At 44.0% G+C, this 11,907-nt stretch overlaps 1 long non-coding RNA gene across 1 annotated transcript; it reads left to right on the top strand.

Moving 5' to 3' along the window:
- Positions 1-210: 210 nt before the first annotated feature.
- On the top strand, positions 211-7,068 carry LOC112410827 (uncharacterized). Its single transcript, XR_003005506.1, has 5 exons — positions 211-267; positions 1,941-2,023; positions 3,074-3,372; positions 3,675-3,746; positions 5,279-7,068. It is a non-coding gene; the product is annotated as an uncharacterized LOC112410827 (long non-coding RNA).
- Positions 7,069-11,907: the final 4,839 nt, after the last annotated feature.

Below are 11,907 nucleotides of genomic sequence, written 5' to 3'. Positions count from 1 at the left end.
TGGCATCTGCTGATGCTACAGTCGACCCCTGTCAATCACTGATGGCTTGAGGACCTGGTTTGCTGTCTCCTTCCCTCCACTCCTTAGGGCATCATTTCCAAGATCCAATCCATCCAGTACCTCAGCCTCTTGGTCACTCATCACATGAGTGGCAGAGCTGTGGTTCAGAGCCTGTTTCTTTCTACAATCCCACAGCCAACAGGTGAAGTACCTGGATTCTGGAGTCCATCTACCTGGGATTGATTTCCGTCCCTGCCACCTAGAGCTGTGAGTCCTTGAGCGCTGCCATCTTCTAACCTCTCTGTGTATCAATGTCTTTGTTTATAAAGTAAAGATAAGACTAGTGTCTTCTTTATGAAGCTGTTTTGAGGACTAAATTAGAACATTCAACTAAGAAACTATGTGGCACATAAAAAACTCATAGTAAATGAGTAGTATTAGTATTTATTAATATAGCCTGGAAATAAGAGCAGTCTAGTAGGTAGAACTTTGTATCCCAAGAGGATGACAGCAGAGTGAGAGGACAAGCGGAGGAATTGTTTACTTAATTACTTTATATGCTATGTACTTTATATACTAGCTACTTTATATACTAATGGTAGAATCAGGTCTGGAATACAGACTTTCTGAGTCCCAGAAAATGACAATGCAATAAATAAAATTAATTTATATTTATTGTATAAGTCAAGGTCCGATCCAGAGACAGAAATTACATATTTAACTTTGCTGTGTAGCAGAAACGAACACAACATTGTAAATCAACTATACGTTGATAAAATAAACTTTATTTTGATTCATTTGTCTTACTTTTTAATTAATTTTTATTGGAGTATAGTTGCTTTACAATGTTTAAAATAAATTTAAAAAAAAGAAATCACACGATTTATTTGACCAGAGAGAATCTGACATAAATAATTGTTAAGTATAAAATTGTTAACCTGGTAACCAAGAGGTTAAAAAGAGAGAGCGAGAACTTTACGGTATCATGGAGGTAGCAACTGCAGAATGTAGCTACCAGCCCAAGTGCTTGGGGAAAAAAGGGAAGAGCTTGGAATTATAAAAACATAGGAACTGAGAGAAGGGACCCCATTCAGGTGAAGCTCAGACACCTGAAGAAGGGACACTGTTCAGCTGGTGCCAGTGTCTTGGGAGGTCGGGGGCAGAGTTGCCCAATGAATCTGGTCCTGCCAGTGCTGGAAAAACCACAAAATGGAGAGGAAACAATTGCCACGGCTGGGGTGAGGTAGAGTCCCCAGAGTGAGGCTCATGAGAACAGCTAGGAGGCAGGAAGGGGCAAGTCCTTTCTTCCTCCTCCAGCCTCAAAGCATCTCTCTTGGGTCCCCGTTAACAGACACTAAGAGGGTACCAGCTGAAAAAGCAGAAATGTGGTTGGGGAGTCCCAGGCTCAAAATGGCAACAAAGCAGAGGACAGAAGGACCGATTTGGAGCTGAGAGACAACAGCTTAATAACCAGCACAGGCAGGTCATCGATACGGGAGGAAAATAAGGAAATGTGTGTGGCAGGGTGGGTTGGGAAGGGACTGGGTTGTCCAATCAAAAGATGAATTTCATATTAATGTCAATAATTTGTGCACTTATAATGGCAAGTTATATCCTATATATTTTATATATTTATTGTATATTTGAAGGAGATACAATTTTTAAAAATCTTGCCTTCTTCCCCCCCCCCAAAAAAAAAACCATCACTGAATTCCTATGGCTAAGGGAATCCTTAGCCTAAACAAGGAATCCTAAACAGGGAATCCCTTGTTTTTTTATTTTTTTTTTAATTTTTTAAAATTTTATTTATTTAAAAAATTTTTATTTTATATTGGAGTAGAGGTGATTAACAATGTTGTGTTAGTTTCAGGTGTACAGCAAAGTGATTCAGTTATACATATACATGTATCTATTCTTTTTCAAATTCTTTTCCCATTTAGGTTATTACAGAATATTGTGCAAAGTTCCCTGTCAATCAATTATGGGGCATACTCATGAATAAAAATATGTTCTCGATGTACTGGTAAGTGAAAATGCTGGTTGAAAAATAATACTTTTTGTCCTCAAATTATAAATCATGTATTTTTGCAAATATAAGAGGAAATGTAAAAATATAAAAGGAAAAGACTGGAAGGGCATACATCAAAAAATGTCAAAAGTTTTTTTCTCTGGCTAGGACTATGGGTGATTTTTGTTTACCTCTTTTGCTTAGCTGTGGTTTCTAATTTTTTTTTTTTTTTTTTTGCGGTACGCGGGCCTCACTGTTGTGGCCTCTCCCGTTGCGGAGCACAGGCTCCGGACGCGCAGGCTCAGCGGCCACGGCTCACGGGCCCAGCTGCTCCGCGGCATGTGGGATCTTCCCGGATCGGGGCACGAACCCGCGTCCCCTGCATCGGCAGGCAGACTCTCAACCACTGCGCCACCAGGGAAGCCCCTGTAGTTTCTCATTTTTCAACATGTATTATTTTTTTAATTATTTATTTTTGGCTGCATTGGGTCTTTGTTGCTGCACACGGGCTTTCTCTAAGTGCGGCGAGCGGGGGCTACCCTTCCTTGCAGTGCACGGGCTTCTCATTGCGGTGGCCTCTCTTGTTGCAGAGCACAGGCGAGAGGCAGGCGGGCTTCAGTGGTTGTGGCTCGAGGGCTCTAGAGCACAGGCTCTGCCATCGTGGCACACGGGCTTAGTTGCCCCACAGCATGCAGGATCTTCCCTGACCAGGGCTCGAACCCATGTCCCCTGCATTGGCAGGCAGATTCTTAACCACTGCGCCACCAGGGAAGCCCTCAACATGTATTATTTATGAACAGGGCAAGAAAGGAGAACCAAAAGCTTCCTGGTCACTGAAACTGCTAATGTATCTAAAGACAGCTGGGCCCATCAGGAAGGAGGCGTAGAGCCCTTGGCAGGGCAGACAGACAAGGGCAGCTATGGAGTCCAAAGCCATCTAAGTCCTATTCAGAGGATTGGACCCTGGGAAAACTAAGGCACAGATCTCTCCTGTGAGATGAACACCATCAACCATCACGCTAAATAATTAAACATGCTAATCACCCACTTATCTCCCCATTCCAGGCCTTGAGGATTAGAATTCATCTCCCCAGGATGGCTCGGAGAGAATACTGGATAGAGATTGCAAGTGTTTCGTGTCCCTGCAATTATATTTCTTGCTGTAAATTGATAAGCCGAGGTGACGAGGAGGGGGAAGGGAGCGTGGTCTGGCCTGGAGCTTCTGGCTCTCAGGGCCACTGCTCTCTACCCTGACCCGTGAGGCCACCACTTGGGCTAGTTAATGGAAGACCTCGGGCCCCTAGGAAGCAACGAGTTCCAGCCACTGCCTGGAGTTGTCATCAAAGACAAGTTTATTCCCCAAGGTAATGTAACCTCATCCTCTATGCAAAAGAACAAATTCTCAGAACTCTAAGACAGAAAGAAACACTGGATCACAAAGGAGAAATGTTCTTCCCCTGGAGCCATTTGCTCCCCAGCTTGAGACTGGGGGCAAAACTCCTAACAGACCCCTATATCTCCAATTCTTGAACTTCACTGGGTGTCACAAAGAGGGAAGGTGCTGATGGATGGTAAGCGCTTAGATCAGTGTCAGGCACATGATAAAAGTTCAAGAAATACTCATCGTGATCATTATTTCTCTGGTTTATTTCTGTTCCTACAACAGACCCACGTGCCACCAGAAGGGCCACCCGGCTTCTGGGTGTCTGCATGCAGAGACCAGGATAAGTATTTGGAGGTAGGTTTATCCTCTGACACGCTACTGAAAGCCCAAGGGTCAAGATATTCTTTAAATTTCATGATCTTCAAATGCAACAACTCCAAGGAACAGTTGGAGGAAGCCCTTTTGCGATGCCATTCCCCACGAGAGCACATTTGGTGTGGATTTGAAGCCAGTAGCCTCCTCTGCCTAACCAAGGAGATTCTGACACTAGACCAGAGGTAAAAATAAGATCTCGAACTTGGTCCAAACATGGCAAGCATCCACAACTCAACGTTATAGGAATTACAGTGGACCTCTCTCTAACCCCATCACGATGTCAAGAAACCCAGGAATGGTGCAGTCCTCGAGTTTGACAGGAGAAAATATGATGTTTCAAAAATTAAGGGAAAATATTGGAAGGAACTGAAGCATTCAAAGAATTGGATTCCAAAAACAAAGGCAGATGCTCTCGTGGTACGATCAGGAGTGTTTAAAAGAAAGAGACAGACTGCCTGGGTCCAAATGCTGCTGTCAGCGGGACTTCAAACGGCTTACTCAGTCTCTCCATACCTCCGTCTCCTCATTTCCAAACTGGGGGTGCTATTTTCCTTTTTACACGGGACCACTTGGAAAGTTCAGTGCGGTGATCCATGGAATGTGCTTAGAGCTGGCCCTGGGCAGAAGGACGTGCTCAATATATGATCCTGGATGTTTTTGTTTCGGTTTTATTTTATTTTTTGTTTTTCTGTCTTTTTTCTTCCTTCCTTTTCTGTAGGTCACATTCTAGAATTTTCTCTAATTTAATTTTGATTTGTCTATACAGTTTTTGAGTGTATATCTCAGTACAGCCTTTTTAAAATTGAAGTATAGTTGATCTACAACGTTGTTTTAGTTTCTGGTGTACAGTCAAGTTACATATATATATATATATATACACACACACACACACATATATATTCTTTTCCATTGTGGTGTATTACAGGATACTGAATATAGTTCCCTGTGCTATACAGTAGGACCTTGTTGTTTATCTATTTTATATACAGTAGTTTGTATCTGCTAGTCCGAAACTCCTAATTTATCTCTCCCCCACTCCCTTTTCCCTTTGGTAACCATAAATTTGTTTTCTATGTCTGTGAGTCTGTTTCTGTTTTGTAAGTAAGTTCATATTTTAGATTCCACATATACGTGATATCGAATGGTATTTGTCTTTCTCTGTCTGATTTACTTCACTTAGTGTGATAATCTCTAGGTCCATATCCTGGATGTTTTTGACTGGGAGCAAATTTACCTTTTCCATACGGTCAGATTAAGTCAAGCAAATCATTTGCTATTCCTCAAGTATATTTTAATCTTTGAACCATTCACCTGATAGAAGTGGATGCTTTCAGTGCATAGAAAAAATATTTTACTTATTTTTATTTACTTATTACCAAAAAAATTATATTTTTCCAAAAGAACTTTACTTTTCCCCTTTGGCAAGAGATCTTAACACTTTCCAGCTGTTGATCTTTTCTGACTTGCAGACTTTCCATTGACTTCCTTCGCATCTTTCCTTAACTCTGCAGGACAGGTGCCAACAGCCTTGACGAGATATTCAGAGGAAAGTCTGGTTCATCTGGCTTCATCCTTTGGCCACCCATTCCCAGAAGGCTGGCAGCAGTGGCCCCTACCAGATGACCTCTGCTTTCCCTGGGACAAGGGGGCAGGTAGCACCACTGATGGGACATCACCAGGTATCTTTTGGCTTCAGGTTGCAGAAATGTTTTGTCCTTTTTGTACGACTTTCATCTCATCCGTCCCACGTTGGTTTGTTGTTTGGGAAGCCTCTGCCCCACCCGCCTCTTCCAAACACCAACCTGATCTTCAGACGTTCTGTGACTCAGTCATGGGGATTCCAGGATTCCAGTCGCCCAGGTTTCTGAGGTTATAAGACTTCAGCATCCACAGGAGCTAATGTTCCTTCTCAAAGCCCCCAATTTCCAAACAGGAAGGACATAAGCCCCGGACCAACGCCACCAAACATCCCAACGGGTGTTATTTGGGTCCAAGTGTACACTGTTTAATGTCAAATGGGTGAAAAAGTCAAACCAGCCTTACCGGAAACCTCCTGATGTATTCTGGACAGGCAGGAGAGGAAAAGGACATGGCTCATAAAAGTCCACTTAACAGTAATAACCGCGTCTCCAGCACAGTGCTTGGGCGGTTTCATGTTTATAAGGGCATCTTTCTTCCTTGAGGGAATTGTCGTAGGACGGGGTGGGTGGAGTGGGGTGGGAAAATATGATCACAGTGTCTGCGATTCCCTCCAGACTCCAGCCAACCTGCACTGCACCCCATTCCCCGCTGGACCATGGGCCCCAGCTCAAATGCTCAGAGTTTGTGTTAAGGCTTAGTGACTTCTTTTTAGGTGGTCTTCTTTTTATTAAGTCTGCATTTTTTGGGTGCGTGCTGTATGCCAGGGAATGTACAAAATATATTTCCTTATTTTCACAAACCCTATGACAAAGGGAGGTACTATTATCGTGAGTCCATTTTATACAGGAGGAAACTGAGTCTTTTACCCAAGTTACCCAGCTAGGAAGTGATGGAGACAGGAGCCATGTTTTCACTCACTGCGCCAGGCGCCTCCCCTGCTTTCACTCTCTTCACAGCCTCCCCCCAGCTTGTCACCGGCTTCACTTTCCTCCCCCTCCCCCTTTTCCCTTCCCGGTTGGCCCCCCTTCCTTCCTTTTGTCCATTCCTTGTTGCTCCTAAAGACAAACCTCCAAACCAGGACTATTGTGCGGGTTTACTGCACCAGCTTCTGGGGAAATGGAACATTAGGCAGAATTTCAAAGGAGGAAAGTCCCAAAGTTTACAGGTTGGGAAGAGGGTTCCAAGTCTCTCGCCACAACAGCGCTTACTTGGATTCCTGCCTTGGTCTTTCTTCTCCCAGGCCAGGCTCACCAATCCACAACCTCATCCCGGAAAACCCCATTTCTATCACGTCCGTCAGCCAGAAGAGTCGAGAAAACATATTAAGGTCACATTCACGGACTGCAGCCTTGGGCACTGCAAAGCATAGAAGTCACTCCCTCTCAGAAAATCCTCCTCCTCCAATTATTATGGAGACAGGAAATGTCAGCCCTCAGTCCTGCCATGGCCATTCTGGAGCCGGGAGACTCTCTTCATTTCCAAAAATGTACAAATTGACCCAAGGGAGGGTGCCAATGCTCTCTTAGCATAATAGATCAAATAATTAACACAAAATGAACACAAAGTTCTGAAGACTGGAGAATATGAATCTCCCGTGGAAACTGACTTTTAAACTTTTTAAAATTGAAGTATAGTTGATTTACAATGTTGTGTGAGTTTCAGGTGTACAGCAAAGTTTCAGGTGAATATATATATTCTTTTTCAGATTTGTTTCCCTTAGAGGTTATTACAAAATATTGAATATCGTTCCTTGTCCTATACAGTAGGTCCTTGTTGGTTCCCTATTTTATATATAGTAGTGTGTATATGTTAATCCCAACCTCCTAATTTATCCCTCCCCCTCTTACATTTTTAACCTCTAATATACCCTTAATGTCTTAGTGGTACATAGAAAAGAACATGTGTAACATGTATGTAAGCTACAAAGTATAACAAACAGCTGTGAACCTACCACTCACACCCTGAGTACTACAACACATTACCCACCATCTGTGTCCAGCTGTCTTCCTCCCCTACGTATTCCCTGCCTCCCTCCCAGAAGCAACTTCTATCCTGAATTTTGTGTTTGCTATTTTTTCTTCATAGTTTTTGAGCTTTATAAAAATAGAATCCTATCTTCTGAGACTTGATGTTTTTCATTCAGTTATGTTTCTAAAAATCATTTGTGTTGCTGTGTGTTTCACCATTGTGCTCTAATCAATGAACGAACCTACTATTCTCTGGACGAGAGTTTAGATGGATAACCTCTGTTGGCGGTTATTGCAAAGAGAGCTGCCGTCTCCTGGTCCCATGCAAGAGTTCACTCTTGGATCATAAAATACACAAATGTTCAACTCTCCAAAATAATGGAAAATGGTTTTCCAAAGAAACTGAATTAATTTACATTCCTCTTATTATTACTGAGCATCTTTTCATATATTAATTTGCCCTTTATTTTCTCCTCCCTGGTGGAATACATATTCATGTTTGTTGCTCACTTTAAATATTATAGAATTGTTTGTATTTTTCTTTTCAAGATGGGGGAATTCTTTAATATTTTAGACACTAATCTTTTGTCATTTATATATCTTGCAAATATCTTTTAGTTTTTGGCTTATCTTTTCCCATGCATCTTTTGATGAACAGAACTTTGTATGTTTGACAGAATGTAGTCAAATGTATTAATATTTATTTAAGAATTTCTTCCCTACTCCAAGATTAGGTAGGTAGTATTCTATATATCTTCTCAAAGCATTGCTTTTCTTTCCTACAACCTAATATATCTAAAACTGCCTTTGGGAATTGTTTGACTTAGGGATTCAGTCTCATTTGTTTGGGGTTCCGTACGGTTGAGCAATTTGCCCAAGTACCATTCTTTGATTTTCTTCCTCCTTTCCCCTACAGATCTGTAAAGCTACTTCTATCATATATCAAATATTATGTATGCATGGTATTCCTGGGCTGTCTGTTTTGCTCCGTTGCTAGATTGTCAATCCTTGTCCCAATATCACACCATTTTCGTTTCCATTGCTTTACAATGTCTTTTTTTTTTTGCGGTACGCGGGCCTCTCACTGTTGTGGCCTCTCCCGTTGCGGAGCACAGGCTCTGGACGCGCAGGCTCAGCGGCCATGGCTCACGGGCCCAGCCGCTCCGCGGCATGTGGGATCTTCCCGGACCGGGGCACGAACCCGTGTCCCCTGAATCAGCAGGCGGACTCTCAACCACCGCGCCACCAGGGAAGCCCTCATTGTAGTTTTGATTTGCATTTCTCTAATGATTAATAATGTTGAGCATTCTTTCATGTGAAACACTGCTTTTCATTAGAAGGTCAGGAAGGGGGCGTGCATAGCATTTTTCCAGGAAGGATGGTAACATCTCACCAGTGTTTTTGTTTGTTTGTTTGTTTGTTTTCCGCCCGTCCCTGCACTGAATATGCACCCCGGGCACAAGCAGTTACTAATTGTCAGGAGATATTTCTCTGGTTATCCATGCTGTCTGGTTTGTCTGGACAGCACTTCTTATTTGAACTGAAAAGGGCTGCTGCTTCACATTTGCTTTCTAAAAGTCTCTTGCAAAATGTCTCTTCTGGCCCACGCTAACCTGGATCCATGCAGGGAAGGAAGTTCTTGGAAATATAGTTCCAGCTTAGCTAAGTCAACACAAGTCCAAAAGTTATGTTCACCTTTTTGTTTATCATTTGTTCTTGCATCTCAGACTATCCCTCTACGGCCATTTTCCTTCTTCTCGAAGCATGTACTTTAACGATACTTTTAGTTCAGGTATCTTTTCTTCTTTTTTATTGAAGTATAGTTGATTTACAATGTTGTGTTAACTTCTGACGTACAGCGTAGTTCAGGTATCTCGATGGCAGATTCTCAGTTTGTATCCACACTTGACTTCATTTCACCTTCATTACTGAAAGAGAGTTTTACTGAGCATAGAATTCTAGTTTGAAAGTTATTTTGTCTCAAAAATCTGAAGATACAATTATATTGGCTTTGGCTTCCATTGATGCTGTTGAAAAGTCCACTTCTCATTCTAATTGTTGTTATTTTGTAGTGATCGCCGCTTTCTCTGACTGCTTTTAAGATCTTCCCTTGCACTTCCATGTTCTGTAGTTTTGAAATATTGCAGCCAGTTGTGACCACTTTTAATTTACCCAGCTTATCCAGACAAGCTTCATGTATCCATAGGTTTCAGTTTTTCATCAGTTTTGAAACAGTGCCTCTGCCGTCTATTTAAATGTTGCCTCTTTGCCATTCTCTGTATTTTCTCTTTCTGAGATTCTGTTGCGGAACACAGGCTCTAGGCACTCGGGCTTCAGTAGTTGTGGCACATGGACTCAGTGTTGTGGCTCGTGGGGTCTAGAGCACAGGCTCAGTAGTTGTGGCGCACGGGCTTAGTTGTTCCGCGGCATGTGGGATCTTCCCTGACCAGAGTTTGAACCCGTGTCCCCTGCATTGGCAGGCAGATTCTTAATCACTGCGCCACCAGGGAAGTCCCCATCTTTTTAAGAAAATTATTATTTACTTATATATTTATTTAGTTTGGCTGTGCCAGGTCTTAATTGCAGCATGCAGGATCTTTAGTCGTGGTGCGCGGAATCCTCTGTAGTTGTGGTGCGGGGAATTCTTAGTTGCGGTACGCAGACTCTTAGTTGCGGCACACATGCAGGATCTAGTTCCCTGACCAGGGATCGAACCCGGGCCCCCTGCATTGGGAGCATGGAGTCTTACCCATTGGACCACCAGGGAAGTCCCCTTTTTGCTTCATGTGAATCTGAGTGACTCCTGTTAACCTCAACTGGGGACACTTTACTCCAGAGGGGGGACTTTCTTCTGCTTCTGCTTGGAGACGGGGACACCACTCTCTCAGGGTCACTTCAGCCCTTATCCACAGACCTTGACCAACGCCAAAGCCCCTGGTCCAGGTTCCCCATGTAACGGCCTCCCCTGGGGCTCAGCATTCTAACAGCAGCACTGCCTTTGCATATTCCGGAACAATCTCCCAGATGCTGTGGGTTCTGGCCCCAGCTCTCATCATGGGATTTTTTTTCAGTGGGGGTGGGTGGTGGGGTGGGAGGGTCATTGGAGAACCACTACTTCTTATCGGGCTCGTGATTCTTTGAAGAGTGTGTGCTATCTAGGGTCTCCATGCTTTGCAGCAGCAGGGTCCCTCAGCGAGTCTGGTCAGGCAACATGTTAGAAGTCAAACAATGGAATTTGCCAGTACATAGTTTGCATGGTCTGTTTAATGATTCTTTTTTTTTTTCCCGGTACGTGGGCCTCTCACTGTTGTGGCCTCTCCCGTTGCGGAGCACAGGCTCCGGACGCGCAGACTCAGCGGCCATGGCTCACGGGCCCAGCCGCTCTGCGGCATGTGGGATCTTCCCGGACCGGGGCACGAACCCGTGTCCCCTGCACCGGCAGGCGGACTCTCAACCGCTGTGCCACCAGGGAAGCCCTGTTTAATGATTCTTAAACAGATGTTTCTAGTGCATTCTTACGGTTGAATTGTACTCCCCCAAAAGATATGAACCCCCAGTGACTCAGAATGTGACCTTACATGGAGATAGGGTCTGGACAGAGGTTATTAAGTCAAAATAAAATGATCAGGGTAGGCTGTAATCCAATATGACTGGTGTCCTTATAAAAAGGGGAAATTTGGACACCGAGACAGACACTCAAAGAGGGAAGAAAAATGCGAAGACACACATGAAGATGGAGGATTAGAGTGAGGTGTGTACACGCTAAGGGATGGCAAAGGATGCCAGAAAAGTACCAGCAGCTAAGAAGAGGCAGAGAAGGATTTCCCAGCAGGCTTCATGGGAAGCATGGCCCTGCAGACACCTTGATTTCAGTCTTCTAGCCTCTAGAACTGTGAGACAATAAATTTCTGTTGTGAAAGCCATCAGTTTGTGGTTATTTTTTTCTTTTTAATTTTATTTTTGGCCTCGCTGGGCGGCATGTGGTACCTTAGTTCCCTGACCAGGGATCAAACCTGTGTCCCCTGCAGTGGAAGCGTGGAGTCTTAACCACTGGACTGCCAGGGACATCCCTGTGGTACTTCGTTACGGCGGCCCCAGCACACAGATGTAGGGGGCCGTGATGGCCTGGAATAGCGCTTCCACAACACAGGGCTGTGGGGATGAGAGGCACTGGCCGCCTGCCCTTTCTGGGGCTGAAATGGCAAAAGGCGGGGAGCTGAGGGGAGAGGGGTCCCCCATCTTCTCGGCTGCATTCACTCAGGATAGAGCATCTGGAGCAGAGTTTCCATCACATGGAGCAGGGGATGGGGAAGGGAGGGGAGCACATGGAGGCTCAAATGCCACAGACTCATTGTTCTTACTGAGATTTAGTAGGCTTTTCTAGAATAAATGCTTCTCCACTTCCTGTATGCCCTCAGAACAATTTCCAGAAACTTTCAATGGTTGGTTTTTAGGATCTTTCATCAGTTAAGTGGTTGTGTCACTGGGGAGGGGCGTCCGCCAAGCTCCTCCTGCCGCCCTTCTGGAGGTGA

This window comes from Neophocaena asiaeorientalis, unplaced genomic scaffold (genome assembly GCF_003031525.2).
Source record: "Neophocaena asiaeorientalis asiaeorientalis breed wild unplaced genomic scaffold, Neophocaena_asiaeorientalis_V1.1 scaffold473, whole genome shotgun sequence".
Lineage (NCBI taxonomy): Eukaryota > Metazoa > Chordata > Mammalia > Artiodactyla > Phocoenidae > Neophocaena > Neophocaena asiaeorientalis.
The sequence above is the reverse complement of the archived record's forward strand: the minus strand, read 5'-3'. Positions and strand labels throughout refer to the sequence as shown.